Source organism: Carlito syrichta, unplaced genomic scaffold (genome assembly GCF_000164805.1).
Source record: "Carlito syrichta isolate Samal-C Ts95f unplaced genomic scaffold, Tarsius_syrichta-2.0.1 Scaffold315645, whole genome shotgun sequence".
NCBI lineage: Eukaryota > Metazoa > Chordata > Mammalia > Primates > Tarsiidae > Carlito > Carlito syrichta.
Genome location: NW_007259741.1, coordinates 763,233 through 780,060, shown reverse-complemented (window position 1 = coordinate 780,060; position 16,828 = coordinate 763,233). Strand labels below are relative to the sequence as shown.

Genomic DNA, 16,828 nt, shown 5'->3' with positions numbered 1-16,828 from the left:
AAATCATTTTCAACCCCAAACAAAAGCTTCTACAAATGAAAACCAATGACGTTGAATGTATCCAAGCTGGGCGCGGTGGTTCAAGTCTGTAATCCCAGCAATTTGGGAGGTCGAGACGAGAGGATTGCCTGAGCCCACAGGTTCGAGACCAGTCTGGGCTACTTGGCAAGCCCTCATCTCTACAATAAATCAAAAAATTAGCTGGATGTGGTGGCATGCACCTCTAGTTCCAGTTACTTGGAAGGTTGAAGCAGAAGGATCGCCTGAGCCCAGAGGCTCGAGGCTGCGGTGGCCGAGGAGTGCGTGTGCCACTGCACTCCAGCCTGGGCGACAGAGTGAGACTCCAACACACACACACACACACACACACACACACACACACACACACACACACACACACACTATCCTGGGAAAGTGGCCATAGGAAGATCTACTTGTAAATTGTTAAAAATAACTTATGTGCTGATTTCCAAGTGAAGGAGATGAGTTATTAGCCATGCCATTTTCAGCACAGACCACTACTGACCAGCACTGCTACAGAACCTGAGAACATTCAGGTAGGTTGTACATAAGTAGATGGTGTTTGGGAAGGTCCTGAAACAATTTATGAAAGCAGACAAGAGGCAAAAAATTTACTAGATAGTCTAGTCAAAGTAAATATCCGATATGACATAATTTAACTCGCAAATCATGGTTAGGTTTTGTCCTCTTAATTCCGGCTTGTATGAAAGACACGCATTTAATAAACATAACAGTATTTGAAAACTGCTCTGAATAAAATGGACTAAAATTCTTTGGATAATATGTATTTTCAAAAGCTCATAATTTGGTTAAAATCACTGCGATATTTGTTTTCAGAAATATTTTTAAATTATGAATTGGGTTAAATTAGGCACTTTCATTTTAAATGATATGCATTCACTATTGATAGTGTACTTTGCTAATTATTTCATTTATTATTAATATAGTAATATTTACTATATAGACTTTATGTTTTAATGATGCTTTCATTATTTATTCATTTTTTTAGGCGACTGCAGCATAGTAGTCATTTTTGCTGAAAATGGGTAAAATATTCTAAGAACTTGAAAATATAAACATATTAGACTCTTTTCATGATGTTTTAAATTTTCATAATTAAAAGCATCTATGAGAAAGGTGAGCACAGCAGGCTGTTTTACAAGTGCAGATTTTTAATTATGAAATAATAGAAAGTGTTCATGAGTAAATGAGCAACACATGAACACAGGAAAACAAACACAAAATTGGCAGAAAAAAAGGTGTAATTCAGTGTGAAAAACCTACATTTGTACACCAATTAAAATTTGTCATTTTGCCATTTATTTTATTAATAGTATATTGATATTATTTACCTTAGGTGGGTAGACATTATATATTTACTAATTTTCTTTCATAAAATGATTTTAAACTATAAATAAATTACAACTCTAAAATACTGTCATTATACTAAACCCATAATTGCTGAAGTTAAACTGAATCCTTGTCCTTCTTGGTCATATTCGTTTGTCTATAAATTAAATATTTGTTCTCCATGCTGTGCCAGTCTGGAGGAAAAAGAATGATCTAGGGTGGGGTTTCTGATAACTACTTTAGCAACAATTATTTTTTAGAATCCCTATCTAAAATGTATCTTTTCACATAGATTTATTAAGCTATAAATAATATTTTCTTCTATGAAATGATGACCAATGTTAAATAGCTTTTAACATTTGTAACATTTAAATTTAAATAAGCAACACAAATGTGAGTTTTGGAAAGATTATAAGGTTTCTTAGTATTCTGATGCGTGTAAAACTTCTATAGTTTGTCTTTATCATATGCATATATAATTTGCCTATAAATATCCATTAAATAGTTGATCTTTCTTGTCTTGTTCTACTTGTAAGATGCTGTATAAATGCTGAAAACATATAAAGAATTTGGCAAGTCTTATCTCTATACTGAAAATCAAAAGAGTAGTCTTTGTATTTTATCTTCCCGATGAATTTTAAAGAATGACAGCTAATATAATAATTAATTATTTCTTTAGTCTCCTACAAAATAAAAAAAATTTAATTATATTACGAGTAGCATTCAAATGACATACTTGGAACTAGTCATATATAATGTGATATATTGTGATCAATTTTGCCATCAGTAGCTATTATTTCCATTTTTAATATAACACTTCCACCAAAGAATGTACTAGTGTTACTGATCATGAAAATTTAGAATTACTAGTAGTATAGCTCTGCCATTTGTTCCTCAACTTTTCTGTTTTTGTAGACAGAAGTAAATTCTTCAAGGACTGTTATTGTGTAGGATGACAAAGTAGAAGAGAAACTCTTGCAACTTTGACTATGAGAGCATTCAGTAGGTAAAGCGAGTGGGAATCACTTTTTTTCCTTAAGAATTAGCCCATCAAATTAATTAGAGTCATAAAAATCACTGGAGTAAAATGGGAAACAGTGCCTAAGATGCAAACTATCCATATAGAATAGAAAGTGCTTTTTACCTGTTCTTTAAGCATGGATATATAAAGTAGAAGAAATATTTCTTTAGCAAACCTAGCTTTGCCACTCTGTGAACATCAAGTTTTCTCATAATAATATCATGGCTCGAGATCCCTTTCTATCAAATCTATTCTTAAAACCACTCTTATGTTGCCTATGTCAATGGTCACTACTTTGCCTTCTTCCCATTCAACCCCTCAACATAGATGGACACTTCTTTTGTGAAAGGATTTGAGGGAGTTGTCTTAGGCAATACTGTGTACCCTGAGTAATACCCATAAGTGGATCCTTTTAAGTTTCTCTACACAAATACACAAGGAAAATGCAGGTTGCGTTTTCATCATTTTAATTTTCCAAATTGCTTTACTTTTCAATGGCATTTTATTTGTTAATAAGCATACATCTTTAACTCATCAAATTGGGGTAAACAATATCATATCAAGGAAAACAATCCACAATACCAATGCAAAAATTAATTTAGAAATATTTGCATCTCCATGCTTTGTAAACATACTTTATGTGTACACTATCAAGGATGTGAGTTACAAACAGTTAACCATGAATTATAGAGTTATAATTCCACTGATGAATTCTTGAGGCACAAAACCATGGGTCATATCCTATAGATTTTAATATGAAACTTTTCACAGAGGAGTTCTACTTGAAAACTGAGAAGACAGGCTGTGAATTAATAGTCATAAAATGCATTGTTCTATGAACCCCATATTGAATTAATAAAAGAAATATGAGTCAGGCTAGTGAGAGAGGAAGGTATATTTTCTGGTTTAGTGAAAGAATATAACAGCACCAATTTTTAGAATTTTTAGAATTAGAATGTTGTGACTTTCTATGAGCCATAATAGCAGTTGTCAAAGAAAATATTTTTACTTAAATTAGTAAAACCTGTGTTGGAGAAAATATTTGCTGTTGCAAATTTCAACAAGTGAGCTGCTACCAGAGACAGATGGACAGTCTGTTTCACTGTTTAACTCATTGTGCCAATGTCACTTACACATGATTTCAAACTAAACTTTTGATATGCCCTTGGTAAAATCTGTAAAGTGTCATGAGTTGAGAGGTTGTCTGATTTAGTCTCCTGATTTTACATGTGAGTATACTGAGTCTGAAATAAGGTAAGGACAGACTGAAAGCATTGTCTTTGGAATTAGATCACCTAACCCAAATGTGACCTTTTGCAAATTACTTAACCTCCCTAAACTTTTTTCATCTTTAAAGGGAAATAATATCTACTTTGCAGGTAGGTTTGTAAATAAATGAAGTAGTGTGTGTGTGTGTGTGTGTGTGTGTGTGTGTGTGTGATCGTGGATCATGGTTGCATTATAAAATGTATCTATAAAGTAGAGCACATTGGCTTATTATCTATTTACTAAATGGTATTTACTTTTTGGATAGAACCCATGATACAATAGATCACTCATTGCTTTTCCCAGGTTCATGATACATTTAAAAAATGCATTTGTGCCCATTTAATTATTAAATCTTCATTTCTTATTTTGTTGGCAGGCTTCTGCCCTCTTTTAATTTTCTACCTTTAAAAAGTATAATTAAAGTGTTATCTAGAAAAAAATGTCAATATCTAATTATTAAAATAGTATCAAAACAGCAGTCACAAAACTATGGAAAGAATTAGACTGCATACATATATTTTAAATTTTTTTAACTTGTATTTAGTTCTTGTTTTATATTTTATTATTACAGAATTCAATTCACCAAGAAACATATTTTAAATATTGTTTTGCAGCAACAAAATGTAATAATTGTTATTATTCTTTCCAATCCTACCCCAAAAAACTGAGCCTAGTGTGGGTCAAAAAATTTTATGTGACTCAGGTTAATGCATTAATTAACATTTGGTATACTATTATGTAAACACTAACTTTTATGATATCAAAACTTGAGATAATCATTTGTATGTCTTTTTGTTAAATGACTTTATGTCATGCCTAAGATTTAAATGTACAGAACAGTGGATATTAAAAATGGAAATATTTTTAAAAATAGAAAACGATGGTCCATAAATTGCCATAGCTGTGAAGTGGGATGTTAATCTAACTTTCCAGATAAGTCAAGTAAGAGTTTAGTCAATATGCGATCATTTCTTTTGGAGCTATTGTTTTGTTGATTTTTTTGCTTTGTATCAAAAAGAAAGATCAAATAATTTGATTTCTCCTATTTTTCTATTACTTTACATACATAAGTCTAGTGAACTGAGCCAACCCTATAATTTCACATCCAACCATACTATCTATTTAGTTCTTGTGACTGTATCATAAAATACAACATTATCAATAAACAAACACTGGCTCAGCACTTAACAACATAGCTTGTTTTAGACGGTGGAGTGGGATTCAACCAACTGTAAAACATCATCTCTGATACCAAGAATCTTATAATCAGTGTTACAGAATATTACAGCTATGACTACTCAAAACAAACCTTGAGAATATGTTGCGTTTCCCTAAGGAGAAGGAATCCGAGTTGAAACTTGAATTTCTATATTCATACCACATAAAAATAGAATGTTTTCTTTATGGGAAAAAAGCCAAATATTATTTCTTATACTCGTACATCATGTAAATGTTAGCGGTAACTGAATTATAAAAACCAATATTTATATGAATTAATGCTCATGATTATTATATTTTTAATCGTTTAGTTATCAGTTTACATAATGATATTCTCAGTATACTCAACTAGGGAACTTTAAGGAGTAGAACAAAAAATCAAAAGCTGATTTGATAAATACAAATAAATGGTGAAAATTTTAAATGCAAAATAAATGGCAAAGTTTCATAAAGATCAAAAATATAAAAAATACTAGGAATGCATATTTTGAAAACAGTAATATTTAATCTTGTTAGAAAATAATTATTTGATCTGTATGCTTCAAAATGAACAAAAAAGAACAAAAATGTATCTTATTTTCAAAAGTCTTGTTTATTCTTCTGAAACCACCATATTTGTTGATTCAAAAGAGCCTTTTGTTGATCAGGTCTTGGAATTTATGAACACAAAACTGCATTCTAATTTGTTTAAAGGATAATATCTTAGTTATATATCTGTACATTCTGCCTTATTGAAATTTTAAAATAACATTGTTTTTCCTTTCTGAAATGGTCTTTTTGCCTTTTCCTCATAAATTTCATATAAAATTTACAATGGGAAGTTTCCTCATTCAGTGGAAAGTAAAGTTGTATTTACAGTAGAACATCAAATGTAAGATATCTACAACTTTATTTTAATCATTGTAGAGTAGTTTGCATCATTTCTTCTCATTGTTCTCTTTTTCTTTTCCCCTTGTTTTTATTCCTTTAAATTTGTTATTTTAAACTTAAAAGGCATTCATTTTATAACTTTTATTTCTGTTATCATCTCAAAATTTGGTCTCTGAATATCATTTTCTTGAGACAGAGCTCTGTATACTGAGTGGAGATGAGAGCTGTTATCCATCATAGCCATGATCTTTTCATAGGCTATTGGTTTGACTTTGTTCCCAGACATTATGCCAATATACAAAGGAAATATACAAGAAAGTGTGCAGCAAATAAAATAAATATCTGACTATAAGTTGTATTTCTTTACATTAGTAATAAAATTAAAAATTGAAATTAATAGAAAGTGCTATTTATAACACCAACAAATAATTAGGGATAAATACAATAAAATATGTGTAAGAACCTTGCATTGAGAACTACAAAACATTGCTAAAAAAAAAAAGTAAAGATGTAAAACAGAGAGAGATTTGGCTTCTTCATAGATAAAAATGTTCAATATTGGCAATATGTCAATTTTCCCCAAGTTGATCTCTTAATTCAATGCAATCCCACCCAAAATCCCAGTAGGATTTTTAGTGAAAACTGACAAGCCAGTTCTAAAATTTATATGAAAATGTAAAAAGTTTAGAGTAATCAAAACTACTTTGAACAAGGAGAACAATGCTGGAAGACTAACACTACATGGTTCGGTGGCTTCCTATAAAGCCACTCGTAATGTCAGGGTGATATTGACATAAAGATAGAAAAATAGATTAATGTAACAGAATACAAGGATTATTAATTTATTACAGAGCTAAGATGTAAAGGCACTTCAGTAGAGAAGGAATAGTCCTTGAAACAAATGGTGCCAGAACAATTGCTCTTCCATATGTGAAAAAATTAATTTGGATCCATATTGTACACATATATAAAAATTACTTCAAATGGATTGTAGCCTTAAATGTAAAAATCCAAAACTATAAATCTTACAAAATAACACATGAGAAATTCTTTATGAATATTTAGTTAGATAAATATTTTAGTACAATCCATTAAAAATTATAATTCCTAAATTGATAAATTGACTTTATTTTAATTAAAAGTCTGCTTTTTGAAAATATTATTAAGAGACTGCAAAGTCAAGTTATAGATAGGAATATTTACACACCATAAATCTGAGAGCGGGCTTGTTTCCACAATGTAAAATAATAGAAAATCAAACTAATTTTTTAAAAAATGGCCCAAGACTTAGATACCCACTTCAAAGAAGACAAATGAATGGCCAATAAGCCCATGGAAAAAAATGCTTATTATTACCAATTATGGAAATGCAAATTAAAACCAGTGTGACACCATTATACCCCCATTAGAATGTCCAAAATCAAATAAAGTGATTGGGATTTGGAGATACTGGAACACTTAAGCACTTCTGGCAGAAATGTAAAACGGTACGATTCTTTTTGAAAAAAAGTTTGGCAAGTTCTTAAAATTTTAAACATTCACCTATCATATAGTCCAGCGATTTTACTCCTAGATTTTTATGTAAATGAATGGAAGTAAATGCCAGAACATGAATCCTGCCATCTCACTCTCCTCCTCCTCCTCGCCATGAACTTCACTACTCCCTCCGCCACCTTTTCCACCAACTTCCGATTCCTGGGCTCCATCCAACTGCCCAGCCTCCAGTCCAGCAACAGTGGGGCCAGCATCTATGCAGTCGCAGGGGCCAGCATCTATGCAGTCGCAGTCCAGTTCCTGGATCTCTGTATCCTGCTCCACCAGCTTTTAGGGCAGCTAAGGGTCCGGAAGCCTGGCCAAGGGGATGGTCGGGGGTCTGAGGGGCATCCAGATTGAGAAGGAGACCCCATGCAAAAGTTGAATGACAAACTGGCCTCCTACCTGGACAGGGTGAGGAGCCTGGAAACCGAGACCCGGAGGCTGGGGAGCAAAAATTCGGGGAACACCTAGAGAAGAAGTGACCTCAGGTCAGAGACTGGGAGCAATACCTCAAGACCATTGAGAGCCAGAGGGCTCAGACCTTTGCAACTTCTGCAGACAATGCCTGCATAGTGCCGCAGATTGACAGTGCTGGTCTTGCTGATGTCTTGAAAGTCAAATACCAATCTGTAGACAGTAACATCCAAGGGATCTGCTGCACCAATGTCACTCCGCTATAGCTGGAGACAGAGATAGAGGTTGTCTCAAGAGTAGCTGCTCTTCGTGAGGAAAAACATGGGGAGGGAATAAAAGGCCAATAGGCAACTTGGCAAGACCTCATCTCTACAATAAATCAAAAAATCAGCCGAGCGTGGTAGCGCGCACCTGTGGTTCCAACTACGTGGAAGGCTGAGGCGGAAGGATCGCCGGAGCCCAGCAGGTCGAGGTTGCGGTGGCCGGGAGTGGTCACTGCACCACTCCAATCTGGGCGACAGAGTGTGACTCCAACTTTGAAAAAATAAAAAAGGCCAATAAGCCCAGATTGCTGACTTTGGGTTGACCGTGGAGGTAGATATCCCCAAATCTCAGGACCAGCAAGATCATGGCAGACAACCGGGCACCGTATGACGAGCTGGCTCACAATAACCTAGAAAAGCTGGGTAAATACTGGTCCCAGCAAATCGAGGAGAACACCACAGTGGTCACTACGCAGACTCCAAGATCGCAGCAATGGAGATGACGCTCACGGAGCTGAGATGTACAATGTAGTCCTTGGAGATCGACCTGGACTCGATGAGAAATCTGAAGGAGAGCTTGGAGAACAGCCTGAGGGAGGTGGAGGCCCACTATGCCATGCCGATGGAGCAGCTCAACGGGATCCTATTGCACCTGGAGTCCGAGGTGGCACAGATTAGGGCAGAGGGCCAGCGCCAGGCCCAGGGGCAGGAGGCCCTGCTGAATGAGCATCAAGGCCAAGCTGGAGGCCGAGAGCTCCACCTACTGCCGCTTGCTGGACGACAAGGCATGATTCAGTCTCAGTGATGCCCTGGACAGCAGTAGCTTCCTTAAGACCATCCAAATGACCACCACCCTCAGCATAGTGGACAACAAAATGTTGTCTGAGATCAATGACACCAAAGTTCTGAGGTGCTGAGATGGCAAAGTAGAGCAGGGTACCCTTTGGGGAAGCAGGAGGAACAATAAAAAGTTCGAGAGGGTAAAAATAAAGTCATACCAAAACTCATTCCAAAACTGATAATAGTTCCAAATTACCCAAATGTTCATTCGTAGGTGAATGGATGAGCAAATTGTGGGGTATCTCTACAATATAATACTACCACACAGTAAAATAACTGAACTATTGATACACACATCAACATGAACAAAATACAAAATAATATGCTGAGTAAAAGAAGCCAGAAAAAAGAAAACATGCTGCATTATTGCATTCATATGTAATTCTAAAAAATGCAAACAAATTAATATTGGCAGAATCTAGATCCGTGTTTGCCAAGGGATGCCGATGATAGGAGTAAGGGAAGTTATAGAAAGGAGGAATTCCAGAGGAACATGAATGATTGCTTTGTTCACTTTATTGATTGTAGTTATTGTTTCACAGGTATGTCAAAACACCAAATGATACATTTTATTTGTAGTTTATTGTATGACAATTACACCTCAACAACTTGCTAAAAATTAAATTGAAAAAATAAATACAAGGGCAGCATGAAGTAAAATTTCAGAAGGCAAATACAACTTAGAATATAATTGATAAACATATTTAAATAATTTTGTAGTGCTTTGACTTGGACCATTGTCTAGAACACTATGATCTTATCCATACCTTCACTAATATTATTGCTCTCTCATTCTACCATATTAACTTCGATTACTTAAACTAATGTCTCTAATGAAAGACACACTGCTTTGAGATGCAGTCACTTCACAAACATGTCATCTTCCTAATAAGCCAGATTTCTTTTATTTCACTTCTACCAAGTGGCATATTTTTGCTTTTCTAGATGCTAGAATTAATTATCTTCCTTCTCCTATAGATATATCTTGAAATAGTTAAAGAAGACTATCATATACCCCAGACACCATCCCTTTTAAGATAAAAATGTACCCAATTTATTCTGACATTTTTGAGACATATTATTCTACTCTCTTCATCTCATTCAGGATTTCTCTGAGTTTATTAGTGTCATTCTTAAAGTTTGGAACCCCAAACTGCAAGTAATAATCTGGATTTAATATGATCACCAAGAGCACAAGGAGACTATAATCTCCTTTGTTCTGAACCACACAACAGCTTCAGATTGGATTACCATTTTTAGCAACAGTGTCAGGCTGTCAGTTCCCGTTGAACTTGAAGCTAAATAAAACTTCATGCATTTCTTCTTTTCAGAAGAACTGCTATAAATTCTGTTTTCCACTTTTTTATTTATATGAAACCAACTGTTTGAACCAAACTGTAAGAATGTGTACTTTCTTCTGTAAAACTACATCTTGTTTTATGCTTCTTGTTTCTGCCTATTGAGATCATTTTGAATCCAATCTTTTCATCAACTATATTTATAGTTCTTCTTAGCTTTGGGTAATTCACAAATCTCATACATAACATTTTATTTTCATGTGCTTTCCGTCAGTCTTATATTCCCCTCCAGCTACCAGTTTACCTTTCACCTTCACAATTATAGTAGACCTATGTTATTTACTGTTCAATATACCTTTCATTTCTTCTCTTTTGTGGAACTGGCACTTTTAGCAAACCCACTCCTCTTCCACTAAAGAAAATATAATCTATGCAGCTCAATTTGAATCCTCCATTTCGAAGACTACAGTGATTGGTTCATGAATTGACTCATTATCCACACTAGGTCAATCAGAATCCTCTGCAAGAGTTGTACACTAAATTAAACGTAAAATACTGGCAGAATGTGATCATCCTATTAAGAAAAAAATGGGAACCTGTTGGGAATAAGATAGTGTAAAACCAAAGAAAGCTGTGACAAATCATGTTAGCCTTTGGATCCAACCATAACTAAAGCCATCATTGTGCCTTAACATCCTTATGGTGTTAGCTTGCTAATTACATTTTTATGTAAACTACTTTGAGTTGAATGTTCTATAACTTCAGTTTTTGCTGTTATTAATTATTCATAATAGCAGTAATATATTTTTATTATATGAAAATTACAAAGCATAGTAAAGGAATGTTTATATAAAATATCTAATGTTATATTATATAGACCCTACATGAACAATTACTTTTTATTCATTAAGTCTATGGAAAATCAAATAGATGATAAATGTAACATAGAATATCAGTGTATATTTCTGCTCTTCTACAACCTAAGATTCTAGATATGCTTTGCACAGACTGAATATGTATTTTGTAACTTATTACACAAATAATCTCTTTCTTCCTTCCTAAAAACAAAATAGTAAATACCCAAATTTTTAACATCCTAATTACCTTACAATCATTAAGACTGTTGAAGTTATTGGTATCTGTATGATGAAAATATTATATGCAGAGGGTACCAAAAATGCATACACATTTTAAGAAAGGAAAAAAATCTGTATTAAAACTGTAATAATATATATCAATAACAAAAGATGAATACAAGTCACAATTGACTTCTGCAATTACAAAAGGTGCTCAAAGTGATTACTATCAATGTCCAGAAACCTCTGACTACAGTAAACTACTGCTTGAGCAATGTTGACCAAGATGTTCACTTGTATCTCTGAGCATGTCATTTCAGTTTCTTCCTGAAGTATTGCCAGTGTAGCCATTTTCTGTGGTACACCACATCCTTTAAGTTCTCCCACATGTAGAAGTCAAGGGGTGTTAAGTAAGGGGAATGTGGAAGAAACTCAGTTGCACCTCTTCATGCTATCCATTGTCCTGGCAAATTCTCAGTGTGATTCTGCAATTTCCTTTGACTATCCTGCCTGTTGCTTGGTGACACTAGCATTCGTTCATCTAACACCATCTTTTGAACAAACGTCATACTACACATTGCCACTGTAATTCAATCCAACTTCAAAACGTAATACATAGAAAACACATCTTAAAATGTGCATACATTTTCTTGACACCTCTGGTAGTTGTATACTTTTGTGTATCTCTTCCCAGCTGTCATTCAGTGACTTCACAATAGATGCCATTAACCATAATGGGAATACTTACATAATACACAGCAGCAAGCACTATGAATCAAGCCTCCATCCCACCTACCAGGTTGTTAATAATTTATTAGCACATTAAGGAGTAAAGCAATAGAAATAGAAAGCACAAAATTCTATTATGTACCAATTGGTCCTCAGGTTTTAAATATGTTAACCCATTTAACTCTTATAATAACACTATGAGCCCAGAACTATTTTTTAAAATCCTCATTTCACAGGTGAGAAAACTAAGACACAAAGAGCTTAAATAACTCCTCTGACATTGTACAACTAGTAAGCTGAAAACTGACCAAATTTTTAAAGTCCCATTTCTGTCATTTCTTAGCATTATACAAGAACATTTAAGATTCATACCAAAAATAAGTCTTAATAATTAAATTCTATGTTTTGATAGAGTTGGATAAAGACTTATCCAGTTTGAATATTGAAAGAACTTGCCACACTCCATAGAGCATACTCATGAAAGGCTGGCACCTTCCTTTTCTAGTTTGAACATTCTTCGAGGAAAAAGCAAGCAAAAGATTCTTTAAGAAGTATCTTTAGCTTTCAAAAAATAATCTTATAACAATTTAAGGTTTCATATCACTGAATTTTCAATGTATTGTTATGTCATTTATTTGCTAGCATTGTCTTTGTTATTCAATGTTCACTTCATGTTTGTATTTTGTTGTCTTTTTTCCAATCTGAGTATACTTCATGGAGCTAATTGTTCATACTCTCTTTGAATACTTTTTTCATTTTTCTTTTTCACTGAGATTATTCAAAATTAGTACAGTCAGATTTTGTTTGCATTTATGTTTCTTTTATAGAATTTGCATGATGCTTGTCATAGTTCTTATCACTGCCATGGTTTCCTTTTCTTGAAATATTTAAATACTCTTCCCTAAAATCTTTGCTTTTTCATGGGATTGTAGCCCATTATTTTTATTTGATTTTGTGAATATTAAGATAGCATTCCTTTTTGTTTCTATGGGCAACTGTTATTTTCATAAACCCATATTTTCTTTCTTAGTACAATTAAATTTCAAAACAATGAATTCCATTATTTCTTATAGACTATAAGATTGTCAACAAATTAATTTAAATTATTCAAGTTTCTATTACATATTTCAGTTTTATCCTGTGTTTCTATTTCATGTAAATATCACCTTAAAGACGCTTAATTATAAGGTATGTTCAATAAACGATTAGTCAATCAGCTGTGAATTTGAGTACTGAATCTATCTTTTACTAGGTTTAAAAACTTTAGCTAAGCTTGTATCAAATAATAATAAAATAAAGATTGCGTTAGGGACCATATAACTTTGTAGGAACATTACCCCTATGTGATATTGTAAGCACGAAGTTCTTTACACATAGCACCAAGAACATCGGTTATGTACTTACTCATAAGAAAATATTTCTTAAGACTTAACTTGAAACATTTTTTGAATTCAATTCAAAAAGAAAATCATTTGATATAAATGAAAATGCAGTTCCATTCTGTCTTCCATGGCAATAAAGAAGAGAGAGCTATTCTTAACAAATTATAATTATAATGATTGATCATCAAAGCAACATTAATACAGTGCCTAAATTATATAGTAGATGCTATTAATATACTCTTGTTACTCATATCTGCAAATTTAGAGTGTAAACTAATTTCCTCAGGTTACTAATACAAAATGAGGCTCAGAAAACTTAAATGACTTACCCAAGATGATCTAGGTGGTAGAACTAGGATTCAGATTTCAGTTTCTTTCCACTGTATATTCCTATTTTTATCTATGCCTAGGAGTTCAACTATTTTGAACTCAAGATTTAAATTCTAACTAAGATAATTCATTAAAACATATAAGATTTTTAGGTTCACATCTGTACTGTGTTCATACAATAGCTCATTTAAAACTTTCATATTAATTCACACACATGGATAGATGGATAGATGAATGGATAGATAGATAAATAGACAGATAGATAAATTCTAGTCCTTGTACTTGGTTAAATTAGGACAGCATATACCTTACCATTCTTGCTATACTAACCTTATTATGTAAATCATTTTTAAACCACCTTCAGAGAAAATAGAAAAGAAAAAGCACTCAGCAAAGAGGAAGAAGTGCCATCTCTTTCAGGGATACACACAATTTAAATGGATCCAATACTAGCTTAAGTTTGTTTATTAATAACTGGCATTCTGCATGCTATGGTTTGAATGTACCTCCCAAAGTTCATGTGCTGGAAAGTTAATTCCCAATACAACAGTATTGAAAGGTAAGGCATAATGGAAGGCGTTTAGATTATGAATACTCCATAAACATGAATGAATGAATGCCAACCATAAAAGACTTCAATCTTCAAGTCTCTTTCTCTCTCTCCACCTTTCTCTCCTTTTCGCTTTCATCCATGGAGTGGTGATACAGGAAGAAAATCCTTGCTAGATGTGGGCCCCCAGACCTTGGGCTTCCTAGCCTCTATCACTATAAGAAACATACTTTTTAAAATAAATACCCAGCTTGTGATTTTCTGTTATTGCAACACAAAACAGACTAAGACACTGCACTGGATTTAAGTTGGATTAATTAGTGAAATCTATTTACTTATTACATCTAATTTCTCATATTACATTTTAAGTTGTTCAATTGTCAGTGAATGCAGAATTTGAAATGTCAACATTCTTTCAAAAAGTTAAATATGCTGATTATCTGTGTGTGAAAAGAACATGGGATCCGAGGTCTAAAGACCATGGATCCAATCTTGAATCTGACGTTTATTCAATGTATTAGGCAAATTATTTCATTTAGATGACTTAGTTTTCTCTTCATTGAAGTTATGGAAAATGATATTTCTAAAATGAGATAATTCAGGTGAATGCACTTTGGAAGCTAGAAAGTATTATGAAATGAAAAAATGATCACCATCATGATTATTTATTACCTAAGAAGAGTTGAGATGATATTTAGCTTGGATGCTTTTGAAATAAGCTCAGGAAGGATTTGCTGGTATTTTTTATATCTAATATGGCTTGAGTTCATGTGTTCATATATAAGTAATTTGGATACAGTAGAATTATCAGTAGGTTTGAAAGTTTAAAGCAATGGTAAAACAGTCAGTAGGAAACAAATAAAAACTTTTATTAGGATAATTTTTAAGAGAATAAAGTATAAAATATATGAAATAAGTCATAGTGTTCCCTTCAAGCACCTTTAAGAATGAATTTTAGTTGAGCATTTACATGCTATTTAATTATGAATTTGCATAATAAATGTGAATTTATTGAGTTCTCACTTTCTAAATCACTATCCTAGTCATTTTAAATACTTTTACATCTTTTATTCCTGGAATAACCTTGTGTATTATGTCAATCATCATAATCTCCATTTCATAGATTAAGAAATTGAGGCACAGAGAGTTTAAGTCTAGACAGAGTTGCAAAATAGTAATAATATTCAATATTTATTGAGCAGTTATGTCCTGGGCTTTACCTGTGTTGGTTTAGTACTTTACATGTATTAGTTCAGTTCATTCTCATCACAACACTGCAAGGTATGTACTATTATTATTTCCATTTTACAGACGTGGCCCAGAAGATGATATAACTTGCATGAACTCACATACGTGCTAAGTGACAGACCAACTGGCCCTAGAGGGCTCACTCGTAAGCACTACAACAAGCAGTTCCTCATCTGTGCCTTAATGTTAGAAAGTGATCAGGATAAAAAACTAGGCAGGCTACCCTGTATCAAGTGTTCTTCCCACGACACCATGTTTATCAATGAATGGCACCCGGTCAGCAGTTGTCAGCAGAGGTGAGTCCCTGCTCTCTGGGAGATCACATCAAATAAGAGAGATGGATCTGCTGCACACATTTTATTTAACTTCAAAGTTAAAAGACTTTTCATCATGTATCTCATTGAAGTCTTTTTTTGTTATCTGAGATTTTACTTTCATAATTTCTAAATTCCTGCGTATCTTTGCTGTCTTTTTCATCATCATAATCATCACAAGCATTTATTTAACCATGCTGTATGGGAAATGCCTCATGTGCATGGTGGGCAAGCATTGTTTCATTCAGTTCTCTCCATGAAACAGTGACATGCAGGAGTGTAGAGAACAGGGGCAGAGAGAATCTAGGCCTGCAGTGACCTTCTGTAGGGCATGACAAAGATTATAGCTTTTGTGGGTTCTAACTCAGTGGTGGTAGACTGCAAGCAGAAGGGTTACAGACATGGCACATTGGTGCTGAAAGCTATTTACCTACTTTAGTCACAGGTTGAAGCAAGTCATATTTTCTTGGCTGTCATAAGAGGCTCAGCCCAGGTAAATACATAGAGTAAGTTACTTTGGAGCATATGTGATTTAATGCAACATTTGTGAATTCCATTTCCCTTGGAGAAAGATATGGAGACATTTTTAATTTTTAAATGCTGCCTCTATCAGTACTTGCTGGCACGCAATGCTGATCATTGAGGATGTCAGTAAATTTGCACAGGAAGAAAGAGCCTGTTGGGAGCAATGAGTCCCAGACTTTGATTCTTTATTTTTGTAGTTCAATATTAGAAAAACTTCTTTGATAAATTACTGTCTATTGGAAGAAAGAGAACCAAGGGCTTCTAAAGAAAACTCAACATAAGGAGAGACAGTGTGAGTATGCTCTGGTTTCCTGAATTCCAAAGAAGTGTCCTAAAGTTTTGTAGAGATGAGTAATATATTGATTAATTTTATATATAAAAACTCGTTTAAAAATGCAATAGTTTAAGATAACAATCATTTGTTATTGCTCATGAATCTATAGTTGGACTGGGTGTTCTGCTGATCTGGGTCAGGCTTGGTTGATATTAACTGAGAGTTGCTCATGTTTCTCTGATGGGTCAACTGAAGACTGGCTCATCTTAGAGTCAACAGTCACCACGGGGTATGGAGATG

General features: G+C 33.7%; 1 pseudogene; it reads left to right on the top strand.

The window, feature by feature from the left end:
• The first annotated feature begins 7,396 nt into the window (after nt 1–7,396).
• LOC103275687 lies at nt 7,397–8,879 on the top strand (annotated as a pseudogene).
• The last annotated feature ends 7,949 nt before the right edge of the window (nt 8,880–16,828 follow it).